Source organism: Schistocerca americana, unplaced genomic scaffold, assembly GCF_021461395.2.
Source record: "Schistocerca americana isolate TAMUIC-IGC-003095 unplaced genomic scaffold, iqSchAmer2.1 HiC_scaffold_204, whole genome shotgun sequence".
Taxonomy (NCBI): Eukaryota; Metazoa; Arthropoda; class Insecta; order Orthoptera; family Acrididae; genus Schistocerca; species Schistocerca americana.
The window spans coordinates 1-17,737 of NW_025725911.1; the positions used below are offsets into that span (position 1 = coordinate 1).

Consider the following 17,737-nt stretch of genomic DNA (forward strand, 5'->3'; position numbering starts at 1 on the left):
TAGCAGTGTGTGGAAACGAAAGACAGGGACGGACGTAAAGCAATCAGAACGAACAGGAAAGTATGCAGAGCCTCTGGTAGCTCAGTTGGTAGAGCGGTGGACTGTAGTGGAGGATTCACAGTTATCCATAGGTCGCTGGTTCAAATCCGGCCCAGAGGACTGTTTTTCTAATCTCAGGAGCAAAGAGGCTCCAGAGCATGCCCACTCGGTCAGAACCTCCCTATGTTTTAAACCTATTTTAAAGGAAATTCATTTGCTCAGCTTGTAATAGCTAGGTTGATAATCATGGGATTCTTAGCCTTCGTAGGATAATGATATTTCTCCGAATTATCGTAAAATTGCTTGCTCTTACAGGCATTACTCGTTTAATGTGCTATATAGGTCAATCGTCGCACCAATATTCAGCCGTTTCAATAGACGTCTCGTTTTTAACACAAACGTAGAAACTAAATCCCTGAGCCTATCGCTGATACTTCCTCGGCGAGAAACGCTTATTACAGAAAAATTTAGACTAAACGAAGGTTCCACCGAGATTCGAACTCGGATTCGCTGGATTCAGAGTCCAGAGTGCTAAACCGTTACCACCATGGAACCAGACACGAGTATGGGACCGTAAATACATTTAGCAGTATTCTGACGTACTTCAGACACTTCCTACTTGCATTTTTTTAACCTAATTGACACGATCGAGCATTATAAAAACTTAATCTGGGCAATGTTTGCAGTTGCAGCCGATGACTGGCATTTCCTGTGCGTCTAATGGGCGCGCTGAGTAGCAGTGTGTGGAAACGAAAGACAGGGACGGACGTAAAGCAATCAGAACGAACAGGAAAGTATGCAGAGCCTCTGGTAGCTCAGTTGGTAGAGCGGTGGACTGTAGTGGAGGATTCACAGTTATCCATAGGTCGCTGGTTCAAATCCGGCCCAGAGGACTGTTTTTCTAATCTCAGGAGCCAAAGAGGCTCAGAGCATGCCCACTCGGTCAGAACCTCCCTATGTTTTAAACCTATTTTAAAGGAAATTCATTTGCTCAGCTTGTAATAGCTAGTTGATAATCATGGGATTCTTAGCCTTCGTAGGATAATGATATTTCCTCCGAATTATCGTAAAATTGCTTGCTCTTACAGGCATTACTCGTTAATGTGCTATATAGGTCACATCGTCGCACCAATATTCAGCCGTTTCATAGGACGTCTCGTTTTTTAACACAAACGTAGAAACTAAATCCCTGAGCCTATCGCTTGATACTTCCTCGGCGGAAAACGCTTATTACAGAAAATTTAGACTAAACGAAGGTTCCACCGAGATTCGAACTCGGATCGCTGGATTCAGAGTCCAGAGTGCTAACCGTTTACACCATGGAACCAGACACGAGTATGGGACGCGTTAAAATACATTTAGCAGTATTCTGACGTACTTCAGACACTTCCCTACTTGCATTTTTTAACCTAATTGACACGATCGTGCATTATAAAACTTAATCTGGGCAATGTTTGCAGTTGCAGCCGATGACTGCATTTCCTGTGCGTCTATATGGGCGCGCTGAGTAGCAGTGTGTGGAAACGAAAGACAGGGACGGACGTAAAGCAATCAGAACGAACAGGAAAGTATGCAGAGCCTCTGGTAGCTCCAGTTGGTAGAGCGGTGGACTGTAGTGGAGGATTCACAGTTATCCATAGGTCGCTGGTTCAAATCCGGCCCAGAGGACTGTTTTTTCTAATCTCAGGAGCAAAGAGGCTCCAGAGCATGCCCACTCGGTCAGAAACCTCCCTATGTTTTTAAACCTATTTTAAAGGAAATTCATTTGCTCAGCTTGTAATAGCTAGTTGATAATCATGGGATTCTTAGCCTTCGTAGGATAATGATATTTCTCCGAATTATCGTAAAATTGCTTGCTCTTACAGGCATTACTCGTTTAATGTGCTATATAGGTCACATCGTCGCACCAATATTCAGCCGTTTCATAGGACGTCCTCGTTTTTAACACAAACGTAGAAACTAAATCCCTGAGCCTATCGCTGATACTTCCTCGGCGAGAAACGCTTATTACAGAAAATTTAGACTAAACGAAGGGTTCCACCGAGATTCGAACTCGGATCGCTGGATTCAGAGTCCAGAGTGCTAACCGTTACACATGGAACCAGACACGAGTATGGGACGCGTAAATACATTTAGCAGTATTCTGACGTACTTCAGACACTTCCTACTTGCATTTTTTTAACCTAATTGACACGATCGAGCATTATAAAACTTAATCTGGGCAATGTTTGCAGTTGCAGCCGATGACTGCATTTCCTGTGCGTCTATATGGGCGCGCTGAGTAGCAGTGTGTGGAAACGAAAGACAGGGGACGGACGTAAAGCAATCAGAACGAACAGGAAAGTATGCAGAGCCTCTGGTAGCTCAGTTGGTAGAGCGGTGGACTGTAGTGGAGGATTCACAGTTATCCATAGGTCGCTGGTTCAAATCCGGCCCAGAGGACTGTTTTTTCTAATCTCAGGAGCAAAGAGGCTCCAGAGCATGCCCACTCGGTCAGAACCTCCCTATGTTTTAAACCTATTTTAAAGGAAATTCATTTGCTCAGCTTGTAATAGCTAGTTGATAATCATGGGATTCTTAGCCTTCGTAGGATAATGATATTTCTCCGAATTATCGTAAAATTGCTTGCTCTTACAGGCATTACTCGTTTAATGTGCTATATAGGTCACATCGTCGCACCAATATTCAGCCGTTTCATAGACGTCTCGTTTTTAACACAAACGTAGAAACTAAATCCCTGAGCCTATCGCTGATACTTCCTCGGCGAGAAACGCTTATTACAGAAAATTTAGACTAAACGAAGGTTCCACCGAGATTCGAACTCGGATCGCTGGATTCAGAGTCCAGAGTGCTAACCGTTACACCATGGAACCAGACACGAGTATGGGACGCGTAAATACATTTAGCAGTATTCTGACGTACTTCAGACACTTCCTACTTGCATTTTTTAACCTAATTGACACGATCGAGCATTATAAAACTTAATCTGGGCAATGTTTGCAGTTGCAGGCCGATGACTGCATTTCCTGTGCGTCTATATGGGCGCGCTGAGTAGCAGTGTGTGGAAACGAAAGACAGGGGACGGACGTAAAGCAATCAGAACGAACAGGAAAGTATGCAGAGCCTCTGGGTAGCTCAGTTGGTAGAGCGGTGGACTGTAGTGGAGGATTTCACAGTTTATCCATAGGTCGCTGGTTCAAATCCGGCCCAGAGGACTGTTTTTTCTAATCTCAGGAGCAAAGAGGCTCCAGAGCATGCCCACCTCGGTCAGAACCTCCCTATGTTTTAAACCTATTTTAAAGGAAATTCATTTGCTCAGCTTGTAATAGCTAGTTGATAATCATGGGATTCTTAGCCTTCGTAGGATAATGATATTTCTCCGAATTATCGTAAAATTGCTTGCTCTTACAGGCATTACTCGTTTAATGTGCTATATAGGTCACATCGTCGCACCAATATTCAGCCGTTTCATAGACGTCTCGTTTTTAACACAAACGTAGAAACTAAATCCCTGAGCCTATCGCTGATACTTCCTCGGCGAGAAACGCCTTATTACAGAAAATTTAGACTAAACGAAGGTTCCACCGAGATTCGAACTCGGATCGCTGGATTCAGAGTCCAGAGTGCTAACCGTTACACCATGGAACCAGACACGAGTATGGGACGCGTAAATACATTTAGCAGTATTCTGACGTACTTCAGACACTTCCTACTTGCATTTTTTAACCTAATTGACACGATCCGAGCATTATAAAACTTAATCTGGGCAATGTTTGCAGTTGCAGCCGATGACTTGCATTTCCTGTGCGTCTATATGGGCGCGCTGAGTAGCAGTGTGTGGAAACGAAAGACAGGGACGGACGTAAAGCAATCAGAACGAAACAGGAAAGTATGCAGAGCCTCTGGTAGCTCAGTTGGTAGAGCGGTGGACTGTAGTGGAGGATTCACAGTTATCCATAGGTCGCTGGTTCAAATCCGGCCCAGAGGACTGTTTTTTCTAATCTCAGGAGCAAAGAGGCTCCAGAGCATGCCCACTCGGTCAGAACCTCCCTATGTTTTAAACCTATTTTAAAGGAAATTCATTTGCTCAGCTTGTAATAGCTAGTTGATAATCATGGGATTCTTAGCCTTCGTAGGATAATGATATTTCTCCGAATTATCGTAAAATTGCTTGCTCTTACAGGCATTACTCGTTTAATGTGCTATATAGGTCACATCGTCGCACCAATATTCAGCCGTTTCATAGACGTCTCGTTTTTAACACAAACGTAGAAACTAAATCCCTGAGCCTATCGCTGATACTTCCTCGGCGAGAAACGCTTATTACAGAAAATTTAGACTAAACGAAGGTTCCACCGAGATTCGAACTCGGATCGCTGGATTCAGAGTCCAGAGTGCTAACCGTTACACCATGGAACCAGGACACGAGTATGGGACGCGTAAATACATTTAGCAGTATTCTGACGTACTTCAGACACTTCCTACTTGCATTTTTTAACCTAATTGACACGATCGAGGGCATTATAAAACTTAATCTGGGCAATGTTTGCAGTTGCAGCCGATGACTGCATTTCCTGTGCGTCCTATATGGGCGCGCTGAGTAGCAGTGTGTGGAAACGAAAGACAGGGGACGGACGTAAAGCAATCAGAACGAACAGGAAAGTATGCAGAGCCTCTGGTAGCTCAGTTGGTAGAGCGGTGGACTGTAGTGGAGGATTCACAGTTATCCATAGGTCGCTGGTTCAAATCCGGCCCAGAGGACTGTTTTTTCTAATCTCAGGAGCAAAGAGGCTCCAGAGCATGCCCCACTCGGTCAGAACCTCCCTAATGTTTTAAACCTATTTTAAAGGAAATTCATTTGCCTCAGCTTGTAATAGCTAGTTGATAATCATGGGATTCTTAGCCTTCGTAGGATAATGATATTTCTCCGAATTATCGTAAAATTGCTTGCTCTTACAGGCATTACTCGTTTAATGTGCTATATAGGTCACATCGTCGCACCAATATTCAGCCGTTTTCATAGACGTCTCGTTTTTAACACAAACGTAGAGAAACTAAATCCCTGAGCCTATCGCTGATACTTCCTCGGCGAGAAACGCTTATTACAGAAAATTTAGACTAAACGAAGGTTCCACCGAGATTCGAACTCGGATCGCTGGATTCAGAGGTCCAGAGTGCTAACCGTTACACCATGGAAACCAGACACGAGTATGGGACGCGTAAATACATTTAGCAGTATTCTGACGTACTTCAGACACTTCCTACTTGCATTTTTTTAACCTAATTGACACCGATCGAGCATTATAAAACTTAATCTGGGGCAATGTTTGCAGTTGCAGCCGATGACTGCATTTCCTGTGCGTCTATATGGGCGCGCTGAGTAGCAGTGTGTGGAAACGAAAGACAGGGACGGACGTAAAGCAATCAGAACGAACAGGAAAGTATGCAGAGCCTCTGGTAGCTCAGTTGGTAGAGCGGTGGACTGTAGTGGAGGATTCACAGTTATCCATAGGTCGCTGGTTCAAATCCGGGCCCAGAGGACTGTTTTTCTAATCTCAGGAGCAAAGAGGCTCCAGAGCATGCCCACTCGGTCAGAACCTCCCTATGTTTTAAACCTATTTTTAAAGGAAATTCATTTGCTCAGCTTGTAATAGCTAGTTGATAATCATGGGATTCTTAGCCTTCGTAGGATAATGATATTTCTCCGAATTATCGTAAAATTGCTTGCTCTTACAGGCATTACTCGTTTAATGTGCTATATAGGTCACATCGTCGCACCAATATTCAGCCGTTTCATAGACGTCTCGTTTTTAACACAAACGTAGAAACTAAATCCTGAGCCTATCGCTGATACTTCCTCGGCGAGAAACGCTTATTACAGAAAATTTAGACTAAACGAAGGTTCCACCGAGATTCGAACTCGGATCGCTGGATTCAGAGTCCAGAGTGCTAACCGTTACACCATGGAACCAGACACGAGTATGGGACGCGTAAATACATTTAGCAGTATTCTGACGTACTTCAGACACTTCCTACTTGCATTTTTTTAACCTAATTGACACGATCGAGCATTATAAAACTTAATCTGGGCAATGTTTGCAGTTGCAGCCGATGACTGCATTTCCTGTGCGTCTATATGGGCGCGCTGAGTAGCAGTGTGTGGAAACGAAAGACAGGGGACGGACGTAAAGCAATCAGAACGAACAGGAAAAGTATGCAGAGCCTCTGGTAGCTCAGTTGGTAGAGCGGTGGACTGTAGTGGAGGATTCACAGTTATCCATAGGTCGCTGGTTCAAATCCGGCCCAGAGGGACTGTTTTTTCTAATCTCAGGAGCAAAGAGGCTCCAGAGCATGCCCACTCGGTCAGAACCTCCCTATGTTTTAAACCTATTTTAAAGGAAATTCATTTGCTCAGCTTGTAATAGCTAGTTGATAATCATGGGATTCTTAGCCTTCGTAGGGATAATGATATTTCTCCGAATTATCGTAAAATTGCTTGCTCTTACAGGCATTACTCGTTTAATGTGCTATATAGGTCACATCGTCGCACCAATATTCAGCCGTTTCATAGACGTCTCGTTTTTTAACACAAACGTAGAAACTAAATCCCTGAGCCTATCGCTGATACTTCCTCGGCGAGAAACGCTTATTACAGAAAAATTTAGACTAAACGAAGGTTCCACCGAGATTCGAACTCGGATCGCTGGATTCAGAGTCCAGAGTGCTAACCGTTTACACCATGGAACCAGACACGAGTATGGGACGCGTAAATACATTTAGCAGTATTCTGACGTACTTCAGACACTTCCTACTTGCATTTTTTAACCTAATTGACCACGATCGAGCATTATAAAACTTAATCTGGGCAATGTTTGCAGTTGCAGCCGATGACTGCATTTCCTGTGCGTCTATATGGGCGCGCTGAGTAGCAGTGTGTGGAAACGAAAGACAGGGGACGGACGTAAAGCAATCAGAACGAACAGGAAAGTATGCAGAGCCTCTGGTAGCTCAGTTGGTAGAGCGGGTGGACTGTAGTGGAGGATTCACAGTTATCCATAGGTCGCTGGTTCAAATCCGGCCCAGAGGACTGTTTTTTCTAATCTCAGGAGCAAAGAGGCTCCAGAGCATGCCCACTCGGTCAGAACCTCCCTATGTTTTAAACCTATTTTAAAGGAAATTCATTTGCTCAGCTTGTAATAGGCTAGTTGATAATCATGGGATTCTTAGCCTTCGTAGGATAATGATATTTCTCCGAATTATCGTAAAATTGCTTGCTCTTACAGGCATTACTCGTTTAATGTGCTATATAGGTCACATCGTCGCACCAATATTCAGCCGTTTCATAGGACGTCTCGTTTTTAACACAAACGTAGAAACTAAATCCCTGAGCCTATCGCTGATACTTCCTCGGCGAGAAACGCTTATTACAGAAAATTTAGACTAAACGAAGGTTCCACCGAGATTCGAACTCGGATCGCTGGATTCAGAGTCCAGAGTGCTAACCGTTACACCATGGAACCAGACACGAGTATGGGACGCGTAAATACATTTAGCAGTATTCTGACGTACTTCAGACACTTCCTACTTGCATTTTTTAACCTAATTGACACGGATCGAGCATTATAAAAACTTAATCTGGGCAATGTTTGCAGTTGCAGCCGATGACTGCATTTCCTGTGCGTCTATATGGGCGCGCTGAGTAGCAGTGTGTGGAAACGAAAGACAGGGACGGACGTAAAGCAATCAGAACGAACAGGAAAGTATGCAGAGCCTCTGGTAGCTCAGTTGGTAGAGCGGTGGACTGTAGTGGAGGATTCACAGTTATCCATAGGTCGCTGGTTCAAATCCGGCCCAGAGGACTGTTTTTCTAATCTCAGGAGCAAAGAGGCTCCAGAGCATGCCCACTCGGTCAGAACCTCCCTATGTTTTAAACCTATTTTAAAGGAAATTCATTTGCTCAGCTTGTAATAGCTAGTTGATAATCATGGGATTCTTAGCCTTCGTAGGATAATGATATTTCTCCGAATTATCGTAAAATTGCTTGCTCTTACAGGCATTACTCGTTTAATGTGCTATATAGGTCACATCGTCGCACCAATATTCAGCCGTTTTCATAGACGTCTCGTTTTTAACACAAACGTAGAAACTAAATCCCTGAGCCTATCGCTGATACTTCCTCGGCGAGAAACGCTTATTACAGAAAATTTAGACTAAACGAAGGTTCCACCGAGATTCGAACTCGGATCGCTGGATTCAGAGTCCAGAGTGCTAACCGTTACACCATGGAACCAGACACGAGTATGGGACGCGTAAATACATTTAGCAGTATTCTGACGTACTTCAGACACTTCCTACTTGCATTTTTTAACCTAATTGACACGATCGAGCATTATAAAACTTAATCTGGGCAATGTTTGCAGTTGCAGCCGATGACTGCATTTCCTGTGCGTCTATATGGGCGCGCTGAGTAGCAGTGTGTGGAAACGAAAGACAGGGACGGACGTAAAGCAATCAGAACGAACAGGAAAGTATGCAGAGCCTCTGGTAGCTCAGTTGGTAGAGCGGTGGACTGTAGTGGAGGATTCACAGTTATCCATAGGTCGCTGGTTCAAATCCGGCCCAGAGGACTGTTTTTCTAATCTCAGGAGCAAAGAGGCTCCAGAGCATGCCCACTCGGTCAGAACCTCCCTATGTTTTAAACCTATTTTAAAGGAAATTCATTTGCTCAGCTTGTAATAGCTAGTTGATAATCATGGGATTCTTAGCCTTCGTAGGATAATGATATTTCTCCGAATTATCGTAAAATTGCTTTGCTCTTACAGGCATTACTCGTTTAATGTGCTATATAGGTCACATCGTCCGCACCAATATTCAGCCGTTTTCAATAGACGTCTCGTTTTTAACACAAACGTAGAAACTAAATCCCTGAGCCTATCGCTGATACTTCCTCGGCGGAGAGAAACGCTTATTACAGAAAAATTTTAGACTAAACGAAGGTTCCACCGAGATTCGAACTCGGATCGCTGGATTCAGAGGTCCAGAGTGCTAACCGTTACACCATGGAACCAGACACGAGTATGGGACGCGTAAATACATTTAGCAGTATTCTGACGTACTTCAGACACTTCCTACTTGCATTTTTTTAACCTAATTGACACGATCGAGCATTATAAAACTTAATCTGGGCAATGTTTGCAGTTGCAGCCGATGACTGCATTTCCTGTGCGTCTATATGGGCGCGCTGAGTAGCAGTGTGTGGAAACGAAAGACAGGGACGGACGTAAAGCAATCAGAACGAACAGGAAAGTATGCAGAGCCTCTGGTAGCTCAGTTGTAGAGCGGTGGACTGTAGTGGAGGATTCACAGTTATCCATAGGGTCGCTGGTTCAAATCCGGCCCAGAGGACTGTTTTTCTAATCTCAGGAGCAAAGAGGCTCCAGAGCATGCCCACTCGGTCAGAACCTCCCTATGTTTTAAACCTATTTTAAAGGAAATTCATTTGCTCAGCTTGTAATAGCTAGTTGATAAATCATGGGATTCTTAGCCTTCGTAGATAATGATATTTCTCCGAATTATCGTAAAATTGCTTGCTCTTACAGGCATTACTCGTTTAATGTGCTATATAGGTCACATCGTCGCACCAATATTCAGCCGTTTCATAGACGTCTCGTTTTTAACACAAACGTAGAAACTAAATCCCTGAGCCTATCGCTGATACTTCCTCGGCGAGAAAACGCTTAATTACAGAAAATTTAGACTAAACGAAGGTTCCACCGAGATTCGAACTCGGATCGCTGGATTCAGAGTCCAGAGTGCTAACCGTTACACCATGGAACCAGACACGAGTATGGGACGCGTAAATACATTTAGCAGTATTCTGACGTACTTCAGACACTTCCTACTTGCATTTTTTTAACCTAATTGACCACGATCGAGCATTATAAAACCTTAATCTGGGCAATGTTTGCAGTTGCAGCCGATGACTGCATTTCCTGTGCGTCTATATGGGCGCGCTGAGTAGCAGTGTGTGGAAACGAAAAGACAGGGACGGACGTAAAGCAATCAGAACGAACAGGAAAGTATGCAGAGCCTCCTGGTAGCTCAGTTGGTAGAGCGGTGGGACTGTAGTGGAGGAATTCACAGTTATCCATAGGTCGCTGGTTCAAATCCGGCCCAGAGGACTGTTTTTCTAATCTCAGGAGCAAAGAGGCTCCAGAGCATGCCCACTCGGTCAGAACCTCCCTATGTTTTAAACCTATTTTAAAGGAAATTCATTTGCTCAGCTTGTAATAGCTAGTTGATAATCATGGGATTCTTAGCCTTCGTAGGATAATGATATTTCTCCGAATTATCGTAAAATTGCTTGCTCCTTACAGGCATTACTCGTTTAATGTGCTATATAGGTCACATCGTCGCACCAATATTCAGCCGTTTCATAGACGTCTCGTTTTTTTAACACAAACGTAGAAACTAAATCCCTGAGCCTATCGCTGATACTTCCTCGGCGAGGAAACGCTTATTACAGAAAATTTAGACTAAACGAAGGTTCCACCGAGATTCGAACTCGGATCGCTGGATTCAGAGTCCAGAGTGCTAACCGTTACACCATGGAACCAGACACGAGTATGGGACGCGTAAATACATTTAGCAGTATTCTGACGTACTTCAGACACTTCCTACTTGCATTTTTTTAACCTAATTGACACGATCGAGCATTATAAAACTTAATCTGGGCAATGTTTGCAGTTGCAGCCGATGACTGCATTTCCTGTGCGTCTATATGGGCGCGCTGAGTAGCAGTGTGTGGAAACGAAAGACAGGGAGCGGACGTAAAGCAATCAGAACGAACAGGAAAGTATGCAGAGCCTCTGGTAGCTCAGTTGGTAGAGGCGGTGGACTGTAGTGGAGGATTCACAGGTTATCCATAGGTTCGCTGGTTCAAATCCGGCCCAGAGGACTGTTTTTCTAATCTCAGGAGCAAAGAGGCTCCAGAGCATGCCCACTCCGGTCAGAACCTCCCTATGTTTTAAAACCTATTTTAAAGGAAATTCATTTGCTCAGCTTGTAATAGCTAGTTGATAATCATGGGATTCTTAGCCTTCGTAGGATAATGATATTTCTCCGAATTATCGTAAAATTGCTTGCTCTTACAGGCATTACTCGTTTAATGTGCTATATAGGTCACATCGTCGCACCAATATTCAGCCGTTTCATAGACGTCTCGTTTTTAACACAAACGTAGAAACTAAATCCCTGAGCCTATCGCTGATACTTCCTCGGCGAGAAACGCTTATTACAGAAAATTTAGACTAAACGAAGGTTCCACCGAGATTCGAACTCGGATCGCTGGATTCAGAGTCCAGAGTGCTAACCGTTACACCATGGAACCAGACACGAGTATGGGACGCGTAAATACATTTTAGCAGTATTCTGACGTACTTCAGACACTTCCTACTTGCATTTTTTTAACCTAATTGACACGATCGAGCATTATAAAACTTAATCTGGGCAATGTTTTGCAGTTGCAGCCGATGACTGCATTTCCTGTGCGTCTATATGGGCGCGCTGAGTAGCAGTGTGTGGAAAACGAAAGACAGGGACGGACGTAAAGCAATCAGAACGAACAGGAAAGTATGCAGAGCCTCTGGTAGCTCAGTTGGTAGAGCGGTGGACTGTAGTGGAGGATTCACAGTTATCCCATAGGTCGCTGGTTCAAATCCGGCCCAGAGGACTGTTTTTTCTAATCTCAGGAGCAAAGAGGCTCCAGAGCATGCCCACTCGGTCAGAACCTCCCTATGTTTTAAACCTATTTTAAAGGAAATTCATTTGCTCAGCTTGTAATAGCTAGTTGATAATCATGGGATTCTTAGCCTTCGTAGGATAATGATATTTTCTCCGAATTATCGTAAAATTGCTTGCTCTTACAGGCATTACTCGTTTAATGTGCTATATAGGTCACATCGTCGCACCAATATTCAGCCGTTTCATAGACGTCTCGTTTTTAACACAAACGTAGAAACTAAATCCCTGAGCCTATCGCTGATCACTTCCTCGGCGAGAAACGCTTATTACAGAAAATTTAGACTAAACGAAGGTTCCACCGAGATTCGAACTCGGATCGCTGGATTCAGAGTCCAGAGTGCTAACCGTTACACCATGGAACCAGACACGAGTATGGGGACGCGTAAATACATTTAGCAGTATTCTGACGTACTTCAGACACTTCCTACTTGCATTTTTTAACCTAATTGACACGATCGAGCATTATAAAACTTAATCTGGGCAATGTTTGCAGTTGCAGCCGATGACTGCATTTCCTGTGCGTCTATATGGGCGCGCTGAGTAGCAGTGTGTGGAAAACGAAAGACAGGGACGGACGTAAAGCAATCAGAACGAACAGGAAAGTATGCAGAGGCCTCTGGTAGCTCAGTTGGTAGAGCGGTGGACTGTAGTGGAGGATTCACAGTTATCCATAGGTCGCTGGTTCAAATCCGGCCCAGAGGACTGTTTTTTCTAATCTCAGGAGCAAAGAGGCTCCAGAGCATGCCCACTCGGTCAGAACCTCCCTATGTTTTAAACCTATTTTAAAGGAAATTCATTTGCTCAGCTTGTAATAGCTAGTTGATAATCATGGGATTCTTAGCCTTCGTAGGATAAGGATATTGATATTTCTCCGAATTATCGTAAAATTGCTTGCTCTTACAGGCATTACTCGTTTAATGTGCTATATAGGTCACATCGTCGCACCCAATATTCAGCCGTTTCATAGACGTCTCGTTTTTAACACAAACGTAGAAACTAAATCCCTGAGCCTATCGCTGATACTTCCTCGGCGAGAAACGCTTATTACAGAAAATTTAGACTAAACGAAGGTTCCACCGAGATTCGGAAACTCGGATCGCTGGATTCAGAGTCCAGAGTGCTAACCGTTACACCATGGAACCAGACACGAGTATGGGACGCGTAAATACATTTAGCAGTATTCTGACGTACTTCAGACACTTCCTACTTGCATTTTTTTAACCTAATTGACACGATCGAGCATTATAAAACTTAATCTGGGCAATGTTTGCAGTTGCAGCCGATGACTGCATTTTCCTGTGCGTCTATATGGGGCGCGCTGAGTAGCAGTGTGTGGAAACGAAAGACAGGGACGGACGTAAAGCAATCAGAACGAACAGGAAAGTATGCAGAGCCTCTGGTAGCTCAGTTGGTAAGAGCGGTGGACTGTAGTGGAGGATTCACAGTTATCCATAGGTCGCTGGTTCAAATCCGGCCCAGAGGACTGTTTTTCTAATCTCAGGAGCAAAGAGGCTCCAGAGCATGCCCACTCGGTCAGAACCTCCCTATGTTTTAAACCTATTTTAAAGGAAATTCATTTGCTCAGCTTGTAATAGCTAGTTGATAATCATGGGATTCTTAGCCTTCGTAGGATAATGATATTTCTCCGAATTATCGTAAAATTGCTTGCTCTTACAGGCATTACTCGTTTAATGTGGCTATATAGGTCACATCGTCGCACCAATATTCAGCCGTTTCATAGACGTCTCGTTTTTAACACAAACGTAGAAAACTAAATCCCTGAGCCTATCGCTGATACTTCCTCGGCGAGAAACGCTTATTACAGAAAATTTAGACTAAACGAAGGTTCCACCGAGATTCGAACTCGGATCGCTGGATTCAGAGTCCAGAGTGCTAACCGTTACACCATGGAACCAGACACGAGTATGGGACGCGTAAATACATTTAGCAGTATTCTGACGTACTTCAGACACTTCCTACTTGCATTTTTTTAACCTAATTGACACGATCGAGCCATTATAAAACTTAATCTGGGCAATGTTTGCAGTTGCAGCCGATGACTGCATTTCCTGTGCGTCTATATGGGCGCGCTGAGTAGCAGTGTGTGGAAACGAAAGACAGGGACGGACGTAAAGCAATCAGAACGAACAGGAAAGTATGCAGAGCCTCTGGTAGCTCAGTTGGTAGAGCGGTGGACTGTAGTGGAGGATTCACAGTTATCCATAGGTCGCTGGTTCAAATCCGGCCCAGAGGACTGTTTTTCTAATCTCAGGAGCAAAGAGGCTCCAGAGCATGCCCACTCGGTCAGAACCTCCCTATGTTTTAAACCTATTTTAAAGGAAATTCATTTGCTCAGCTTGTAATAGCTAGTTGATAATCATGGGATTCTTAGCCTTCGTAGGATAATGATATTTCTCCGAATTATCGTAAAATTGCTTGCTCTTACAGGCATTACTCGTTTAATGTGCTATATAGGTCACATCGTCGCACCAATATTCAGCCGTTTCATAGACGTCTCGTTTTTAACACAAACGTAGAAACTAAATCCCTGAGCCTATCGCTGATACTTCCTCGGCGAGAAACGCTTATTACAGAAAATTTAGACTAAACGAAGGTTCCACCGAGATTCGAACTCGGATCGCTGGATTCAGAGTCCAGAGTGCTAACCGTTACACCATGGAACCAGACACGAGTATGGGACGCGTAAATACATTTAGCAGTATTCTGACGTACTTCAGACACTTCCTACTTGCATTTTTTAACCTAATTGACACGATCGAGCATTATAAAACTTAATCTGGGCAATGTTTGCAGTTGCAGCCGATGACTGCATTTCCTGTGCGTCTATATGGGCGCGCTGAGTAGCAGTGTGTGGAAACGAAAGACAGGGACGGACGTAAAGCAATCAGAACGAACAGGAAAGTATGCAGAGCCTCTGGTAGCTCAGTTGGTAGAGCGGTGGACTGTAGTGGAGGATTCACAGTTATCCATAGGTCGCTGGTTCAAATCCGGCCCAGAGGACTGTTTTTCTAATCTCAGGAGCAAAGAGGCTCCAGAGCATGCCCACTCGGTCAGAACCTCCCTATGTTTTAAACCTATTTTAAAGGAAATTCATTTGCTCAGCTTGTAATAGCTAGTTGATAATCATGGGATTCTTAGCCTTCGTAGGATAATGATATTTCTCCGAATTATCGTAAAATTGCTTGCTCTTACAGGCATTACTCGTTTAATGTGCTATATAGGTCACATCGTCGCACCAATATTCAGCCGTTTCATAGACGTCTCGTTTTTAACACAAACGTAGAAACTAAATCCCTGAGCCTATCGCTGATACTTCCTCGGCGAGAAACGCTTATTACAGAAAATTTAGACTAAACGAAGGTTCCACCGAGATTCGAACTCGGATCGCTGGATTCAGAGTCCAGAGTGCTAACCGTTACACCATGGAACCAGACACGAGTATGGGACGCGTAAATACATTTAGCAGTATTCTGACGTACTTCAGACACTTCCTACTTGCATTTTTTAACCTAATTGACACGATCGAGCATTATAAAACTTAATCTGGGCAATGTTTGCAGTTGCAGCCGATGACTGCATTTCCTGTGCGTCTATATGGGCGCGCTGAGTAGCAGTGTGTGGAAACGAAAGACAGGGACGGACGTAAAGCAATCAGAACGAACAGGAAAGTATGCAGAGCCTCTGGTAGCTCAGTTGGTAGAGCGGTGGACTGTAGTGGAGGATTCACAGTTATCCATAGGTCGCTGGTTCAAATCCGGCCCAGAGGACTGTTTTTCTAATCTCAGGAGCAAAGAGGCTCCAGAGCATGCCCACTCGGTCAGAACCTCCCTATGTTTTAAACCTATTTTAAAGGAAATTCATTTGCTCAGCTTGTAATAGCTAGTTGATAATCATGGGATTCTTAGCCTTCGTAGGATAATGATATTTCTCCGAATTATCGTAAAATTGCTTGCTCTTACAGGCATTACTCGTTTAATGTGCTATATAGGTCACATCGTCGCACCAATATTCAGCCGTTTCATAGACGTCTCGTTTTTAACACAAACGTAGAAACTAAATCCCTGAGCCTATCGCTGATACTTCCTCGGCGAGAAACGCTTATTACAGAAAATTTAGACTAAACGAAGGTTCCACCGAGATTCGAACTCGGATCGCTGGATTCAGAGTCCAGAGTGCTAACCGTTACACCATGGAACCAGACACGAGTATGGGACGCGTAAATACATTTAGCAGTATTCTGACGTACTTCAGACACTTCCTACTTGCATTTTTTAACCTAATTGACACGATCGAGCATTATAAAACTTAATCTGGGCAATGTTTGCAGTTGCAGCCGATGACTGCATTTCCTGTGCGTCTATATGGGCGCGCTGAGTAGCAGTGTGTGGAAACGAAAGACAGGGACGGACGTAAAGCAATCAGAACGAACAGGAAAGTATGCAGAGCCTCTGGTAGCTCAGTTGGTAGAGCGGTGGACTGTAGTGGAGGATTCACAGTTATCCATAGGTCGCTGGTTCAAATCCGGCCCAGAGGACTGTTTTTCTAATCTCAGGAGCAAAGAGGCTCCAGAGCATGCCCACTCGGTCAGAACCTCCCTATGTTTTAAACCTATTTTAAAGGAAATTCATTTGCTCAGCTTGTAATAGCTAGTTGATAATCATGGGATTCTTAGCCTTCGTAGGATAATGATATTTCTCCGAATTATCGTAAAATTGCTTGCTCTTACAGGCATTACTCGTTTAATGTGCTATATAGGTCACATCGTCGCACCAATATTCAGCCGTTTCATAGACGTCTCGTTTTTAACACAAACGTAGAAACTAAATCCCTGAGCCTATCGCTGATACTTCCTCGGCGAGAAACGCTTATTACAGAAAATTTAGACTAAACGAAGGTTCCACCGAGATTCGAACTCGGATCGCTGGATTCAGAGTCCAGAGTGCTAACCGTTACACCATGGAACCAGACACGAGTATGGGACGCGTAAATACATTTAGCAGTATTCTGACGTACTTCAGACACTTCCTACTTGCATTTTTTAACCTAATTGACACGATCGAGCATTATAAAACTTAATCTGGGCAATGTTATGCAGTTGCAGCCGATGACTGCATTTCCTGTGCGTCTATATGGGCGCGCTGAGTAGCAGTGTGTGGAAACGAAAGACAGGGACGGACGTAAAGCAATCAGAACGAACAGGAAAGTATGCAGAGCCTCTGGTAGCTCAGTTGGTAGAGCGGTGGACTGTAGTGGAGGATTCACAGTTATCCATAGGTCGCTGGTTCAAATCCGGCCCAGAGGACTGTTTTTCTAATCTCAGGAGCAAAGAGGCTCCAGAGCATGCCCACTCGGTCAGAACCTCCCTATGTTTTAAACCTATTTTAAAGGAAATTCATTTGCTCAGCTTGTAATAGCTAGTTGATAATCATGGGATTCTTAGCCTTCGTAGGATAATGATATTTCTCCGAATTATCGTAAAATTGCTTGCTCTTACAGGCATTACTCGTTTAATGTGCTATATAGGTCACATCGTCGCACCAATATTCAGCCGTTTCATAGACGTCTCGTTTTTAACACAAACGTAGAAACTAAATCCCTGAGCCTATCGCTGATACTTCCTCGGCGAGAAACGCTTATTACAGAAAATTTAGACTAAACGAAGGTTCCACCGAGATTCGAACTCGGATCGCTGGATTCAGAGTCCAGAGTGCTAACCGTTACACCATGGAACCAGACACGAGTATGGGACGCGTAAATACATTTAGCAGTATTCTGACGTACTTCAGACACTTCCTACTTGCATTTTTTAACCTAATTGACACGATCGAGCATTATAAAACTTAATCTGGGCAATGTTTGCAGTTGCAGCCGATGA

At 43.9% G+C, this 17,737-nt stretch overlaps 44 non-coding genes across 44 annotated transcripts; 23 read left to right on the forward strand and 21 right to left on the reverse strand.

The window, feature by feature from the left end:
* Positions 1-70: 70 nt before the first annotated feature.
* Trnay-gua lies at positions 71-159 on the forward strand. The gene is given in 2 exon segments: positions 71-107; positions 124-159. It is a non-coding gene; the product is annotated as a tRNA-Tyr (tRNA).
* A 360-nt stretch (positions 160-519) lies between these two features.
* On the reverse strand, positions 520-594 carry Trnaq-cug. Its single transcript has one exon. It is a non-coding gene; the product is annotated as a tRNA-Gln (tRNA).
* Positions 595-843: 249 nt separating this feature from the next.
* Positions 844-932, forward strand: Trnay-gua. Its single transcript is given in 2 exon segments — positions 844-880; positions 897-932. It is a non-coding gene; the product is annotated as a tRNA-Tyr (tRNA).
* A 361-nt stretch (positions 933-1,293) lies between these two features.
* Trnaq-cug lies at positions 1,294-1,366 on the reverse strand. Its single transcript has one exon. It is a non-coding gene; the product is annotated as a tRNA-Gln (tRNA).
* Positions 1,367-1,617: 251 nt separating this feature from the next.
* Trnay-gua lies at positions 1,618-1,707 on the forward strand. The gene is given in 2 exon segments: positions 1,618-1,655; positions 1,672-1,707. It is a non-coding gene; the product is annotated as a tRNA-Tyr (tRNA).
* Positions 1,708-2,392: 685 nt separating this feature from the next.
* Trnay-gua lies at positions 2,393-2,481 on the forward strand. The gene is given in 2 exon segments: positions 2,393-2,429; positions 2,446-2,481. It is a non-coding gene; the product is annotated as a tRNA-Tyr (tRNA).
* A 359-nt stretch (positions 2,482-2,840) lies between these two features.
* Positions 2,841-2,912, reverse strand: Trnaq-cug. Its single transcript has one exon. It is a non-coding gene; the product is annotated as a tRNA-Gln (tRNA).
* A 250-nt stretch (positions 2,913-3,162) lies between these two features.
* Trnay-gua lies at positions 3,163-3,254 on the forward strand. Its single transcript is given in 2 exon segments — positions 3,163-3,200; positions 3,219-3,254. It is a non-coding gene; the product is annotated as a tRNA-Tyr (tRNA).
* A 361-nt stretch (positions 3,255-3,615) lies between these two features.
* Positions 3,616-3,687, reverse strand: Trnaq-cug. Its single transcript has one exon. It is a non-coding gene; the product is annotated as a tRNA-Gln (tRNA).
* Positions 3,688-3,938: 251 nt separating this feature from the next.
* Positions 3,939-4,027, forward strand: Trnay-gua. The gene is given in 2 exon segments: positions 3,939-3,975; positions 3,992-4,027. It is a non-coding gene; the product is annotated as a tRNA-Tyr (tRNA).
* Positions 4,028-4,386: 359 nt separating this feature from the next.
* Positions 4,387-4,458, reverse strand: Trnaq-cug. The gene has a single exon. It is a non-coding gene; the product is annotated as a tRNA-Gln (tRNA).
* Positions 4,459-4,711: 253 nt separating this feature from the next.
* Trnay-gua lies at positions 4,712-4,800 on the forward strand. The gene is given in 2 exon segments: positions 4,712-4,748; positions 4,765-4,800. It is a non-coding gene; the product is annotated as a tRNA-Tyr (tRNA).
* A 690-nt stretch (positions 4,801-5,490) lies between these two features.
* On the forward strand, positions 5,491-5,580 carry Trnay-gua. The gene is given in 2 exon segments: positions 5,491-5,527; positions 5,544-5,580. It is a non-coding gene; the product is annotated as a tRNA-Tyr (tRNA).
* Positions 5,581-5,938: 358 nt separating this feature from the next.
* Trnaq-cug lies at positions 5,939-6,010 on the reverse strand. Its single transcript has one exon. It is a non-coding gene; the product is annotated as a tRNA-Gln (tRNA).
* A 251-nt stretch (positions 6,011-6,261) lies between these two features.
* Positions 6,262-6,350, forward strand: Trnay-gua. The gene is given in 2 exon segments: positions 6,262-6,298; positions 6,315-6,350. It is a non-coding gene; the product is annotated as a tRNA-Tyr (tRNA).
* A 363-nt stretch (positions 6,351-6,713) lies between these two features.
* On the reverse strand, positions 6,714-6,786 carry Trnaq-cug. Its single transcript has one exon. It is a non-coding gene; the product is annotated as a tRNA-Gln (tRNA).
* Positions 6,787-7,036: 250 nt separating this feature from the next.
* Trnay-gua lies at positions 7,037-7,126 on the forward strand. The gene is given in 2 exon segments: positions 7,037-7,074; positions 7,091-7,126. It is a non-coding gene; the product is annotated as a tRNA-Tyr (tRNA).
* Positions 7,127-7,487: 361 nt separating this feature from the next.
* Positions 7,488-7,559, reverse strand: Trnaq-cug. Its single transcript has one exon. It is a non-coding gene; the product is annotated as a tRNA-Gln (tRNA).
* Positions 7,560-7,809: 250 nt separating this feature from the next.
* Positions 7,810-7,898, forward strand: Trnay-gua. Its single transcript is given in 2 exon segments — positions 7,810-7,846; positions 7,863-7,898. It is a non-coding gene; the product is annotated as a tRNA-Tyr (tRNA).
* A 359-nt stretch (positions 7,899-8,257) lies between these two features.
* Trnaq-cug lies at positions 8,258-8,329 on the reverse strand. The gene has a single exon. It is a non-coding gene; the product is annotated as a tRNA-Gln (tRNA).
* A 248-nt stretch (positions 8,330-8,577) lies between these two features.
* Trnay-gua lies at positions 8,578-8,666 on the forward strand. The gene is given in 2 exon segments: positions 8,578-8,614; positions 8,631-8,666. It is a non-coding gene; the product is annotated as a tRNA-Tyr (tRNA).
* A 367-nt stretch (positions 8,667-9,033) lies between these two features.
* Trnar-ucu lies at positions 9,034-9,106 on the reverse strand. Its single transcript has one exon. It is a non-coding gene; the product is annotated as a tRNA-Arg (tRNA).
* A 249-nt stretch (positions 9,107-9,355) lies between these two features.
* On the forward strand, positions 9,356-9,444 carry Trnay-gua. Its single transcript is given in 2 exon segments — positions 9,356-9,391; positions 9,408-9,444. It is a non-coding gene; the product is annotated as a tRNA-Tyr (tRNA).
* Positions 9,445-9,804: 360 nt separating this feature from the next.
* Positions 9,805-9,876, reverse strand: Trnaq-cug. The gene has a single exon. It is a non-coding gene; the product is annotated as a tRNA-Gln (tRNA).
* A 252-nt stretch (positions 9,877-10,128) lies between these two features.
* On the forward strand, positions 10,129-10,220 carry Trnay-gua. The gene is given in 2 exon segments: positions 10,129-10,167; positions 10,185-10,220. It is a non-coding gene; the product is annotated as a tRNA-Tyr (tRNA).
* Positions 10,221-10,582: 362 nt separating this feature from the next.
* Trnaq-cug lies at positions 10,583-10,654 on the reverse strand. Its single transcript has one exon. It is a non-coding gene; the product is annotated as a tRNA-Gln (tRNA).
* Positions 10,655-10,904: 250 nt separating this feature from the next.
* On the forward strand, positions 10,905-10,996 carry Trnay-gua. Its single transcript is given in 2 exon segments — positions 10,905-10,942; positions 10,960-10,996. It is a non-coding gene; the product is annotated as a tRNA-Tyr (tRNA).
* Positions 10,997-11,356: 360 nt separating this feature from the next.
* Positions 11,357-11,428, reverse strand: Trnaq-cug. Its single transcript has one exon. It is a non-coding gene; the product is annotated as a tRNA-Gln (tRNA).
* Positions 11,429-11,680: 252 nt separating this feature from the next.
* On the forward strand, positions 11,681-11,770 carry Trnay-gua. The gene is given in 2 exon segments: positions 11,681-11,717; positions 11,734-11,770. It is a non-coding gene; the product is annotated as a tRNA-Tyr (tRNA).
* A 361-nt stretch (positions 11,771-12,131) lies between these two features.
* On the reverse strand, positions 12,132-12,203 carry Trnaq-cug. The gene has a single exon. It is a non-coding gene; the product is annotated as a tRNA-Gln (tRNA).
* Positions 12,204-12,454: 251 nt separating this feature from the next.
* Positions 12,455-12,543, forward strand: Trnay-gua. The gene is given in 2 exon segments: positions 12,455-12,491; positions 12,508-12,543. It is a non-coding gene; the product is annotated as a tRNA-Tyr (tRNA).
* Positions 12,544-12,909: 366 nt separating this feature from the next.
* Trnaq-cug lies at positions 12,910-12,983 on the reverse strand. The gene has a single exon. It is a non-coding gene; the product is annotated as a tRNA-Gln (tRNA).
* A 251-nt stretch (positions 12,984-13,234) lies between these two features.
* On the forward strand, positions 13,235-13,324 carry Trnay-gua. The gene is given in 2 exon segments: positions 13,235-13,272; positions 13,289-13,324. It is a non-coding gene; the product is annotated as a tRNA-Tyr (tRNA).
* A 360-nt stretch (positions 13,325-13,684) lies between these two features.
* On the reverse strand, positions 13,685-13,756 carry Trnaq-cug. The gene has a single exon. It is a non-coding gene; the product is annotated as a tRNA-Gln (tRNA).
* A 250-nt stretch (positions 13,757-14,006) lies between these two features.
* Positions 14,007-14,095, forward strand: Trnay-gua. The gene is given in 2 exon segments: positions 14,007-14,043; positions 14,060-14,095. It is a non-coding gene; the product is annotated as a tRNA-Tyr (tRNA).
* Positions 14,096-14,453: 358 nt separating this feature from the next.
* Trnaq-cug lies at positions 14,454-14,525 on the reverse strand. Its single transcript has one exon. It is a non-coding gene; the product is annotated as a tRNA-Gln (tRNA).
* A 248-nt stretch (positions 14,526-14,773) lies between these two features.
* Positions 14,774-14,862, forward strand: Trnay-gua. Its single transcript is given in 2 exon segments — positions 14,774-14,810; positions 14,827-14,862. It is a non-coding gene; the product is annotated as a tRNA-Tyr (tRNA).
* Positions 14,863-15,220: 358 nt separating this feature from the next.
* On the reverse strand, positions 15,221-15,292 carry Trnaq-cug. The gene has a single exon. It is a non-coding gene; the product is annotated as a tRNA-Gln (tRNA).
* A 248-nt stretch (positions 15,293-15,540) lies between these two features.
* On the forward strand, positions 15,541-15,629 carry Trnay-gua. The gene is given in 2 exon segments: positions 15,541-15,577; positions 15,594-15,629. It is a non-coding gene; the product is annotated as a tRNA-Tyr (tRNA).
* A 358-nt stretch (positions 15,630-15,987) lies between these two features.
* On the reverse strand, positions 15,988-16,059 carry Trnaq-cug. Its single transcript has one exon. It is a non-coding gene; the product is annotated as a tRNA-Gln (tRNA).
* Positions 16,060-16,307: 248 nt separating this feature from the next.
* Positions 16,308-16,396, forward strand: Trnay-gua. Its single transcript is given in 2 exon segments — positions 16,308-16,344; positions 16,361-16,396. It is a non-coding gene; the product is annotated as a tRNA-Tyr (tRNA).
* Positions 16,397-16,754: 358 nt separating this feature from the next.
* Positions 16,755-16,826, reverse strand: Trnaq-cug. The gene has a single exon. It is a non-coding gene; the product is annotated as a tRNA-Gln (tRNA).
* A 249-nt stretch (positions 16,827-17,075) lies between these two features.
* Positions 17,076-17,164, forward strand: Trnay-gua. Its single transcript is given in 2 exon segments — positions 17,076-17,112; positions 17,129-17,164. It is a non-coding gene; the product is annotated as a tRNA-Tyr (tRNA).
* A 358-nt stretch (positions 17,165-17,522) lies between these two features.
* On the reverse strand, positions 17,523-17,594 carry Trnaq-cug. The gene has a single exon. It is a non-coding gene; the product is annotated as a tRNA-Gln (tRNA).
* Positions 17,595-17,737: the final 143 nt, after the last annotated feature.